The sequence below is a fragment of the Cryptomeria japonica genome, chromosome 1 (genome assembly GCF_030272615.1).
Source record: "Cryptomeria japonica chromosome 1, Sugi_1.0, whole genome shotgun sequence".
Taxonomy (NCBI): domain Eukaryota; kingdom Viridiplantae; phylum Streptophyta; class Pinopsida; order Cupressales; family Cupressaceae; genus Cryptomeria; species Cryptomeria japonica.
This window is the reverse complement of record NC_081405.1, coordinates 487,776,052-487,777,410: the sequence shown is the minus strand read 5'-3', so window position 1 is coordinate 487,777,410 and position 1,359 is coordinate 487,776,052. Positions and strand designations below refer to the sequence as shown.

General features: G+C 30.5%; 1 non-coding gene across 1 annotated transcript; it reads left to right on the top strand.

Moving 5' to 3' along the window:
• The first annotated feature begins 471 nt into the window (after positions 1 to 471).
• On the top strand, positions 472 to 543 carry TRNAQ-CUG (transfer RNA glutamine (anticodon CUG)). Its single transcript has one exon. It is a non-coding gene; the product is annotated as a tRNA-Gln (tRNA).
• The last annotated feature ends 816 nt before the right edge of the window (positions 544 to 1,359 follow it).

Sequence of the window (1,359 nt, the reverse complement as noted above, 5' to 3'; positions counted from 1 at the left end):
GACTTGTATCTAACTTACAAATGATCATTGCTTGCTAGATCATCCAACTTTGTAATCATCACGCCATGAGTTCTCGAAAGAGTGTAACTCTTAAATCATGAAGTGTATAAACATGTCAAAATTAGTTAGGGAATCCTAAATAAATGTCAAATATGAGAGGACCATGACAATCCATGACAAAAGATAAGGACCTATCCGAGGATGAGAAGTGTAGGTTCAAATACAAATGATATCTTTAATTAAACCATTTTAGGGGTTATGGACATAACATCATTAATTAACTCGAGGTCCCTACTATTGTCTTTATTGTTTAAGTTAAACATCTGTGAATCCTGTGTCGCTGTGTTCTTCCTTGCCGAGTAACAACTTTGTGCCTTTCGACTTGATTTAATTTACTATTAGTTCACCGAAACCTGTAAGTTAGAAAAACAAATAACAATAAAATTTATTAATTTGATGTAAAAGTGTAACGGTCCTATGGTCTAGTGGTGAGGATATTGGACTCTGAATCCAGTAACCCGAGTTCAAATCTCGGTAGGACCTAAGTTTTTGCACACAATATTTGGACGTATCGGGAAGACGTTTTTTACCGAAGTTGATGTGAATTATAATATAATACATTCACTGGTCTATCCTTTCAAGATATTAATAATGCTTCTCCTTTTCTAATATGCTCTCTAAATTTGACAAGTTTATGGTTTCTAATAGATATTTAAATAGTTTAATTTTAATATATATTTTAGTTTAGATTGTATACTGATGAAATCTGTATATTTATTTTTTTAATTTAATTTTATGTTTATTTTAGGAAATAGTTTGATATATGTATATATTAACAAATGGTATAATTTCATATATAATCAAGTTTTATTTAATTTTTATATATTTAGTCAATTTATCTTCATACACACATATTCTTAATCTTGTTGTAGTGCCCTTTCTCTTTTGGCTTGTTAGACTTTGTTGCTTTGAGCTTTCTGTGTGGTTTTGACCCTTTTGGTGTTGGTTGATCTTGTTTTGGATATGATGTTTGTCTATGTCTTTTGGATTCTTATGTGATATTCATACTATATGTTCTATGGATTGTTGGCATAATGATGATTTTCATATTGTTGACTATGATGTGATTATTTCATGTTATCTATTCTCTAATAGTTAGATGATCACTGAGTGGTTTATATATGTGATGTTAGGATTTAATCATTATGTTTATCGATGATTATTTGTTCTGACCATACACTATGTTTTATCCTTGATGTGTTTGGATGAAAGGGAGAAGTGTCGCACTGCTCTTTATGGGCAAGCTATGTCGCTTCCATTCCCTTTTCACGGTATGTTATTATATAGTTTATATGTATA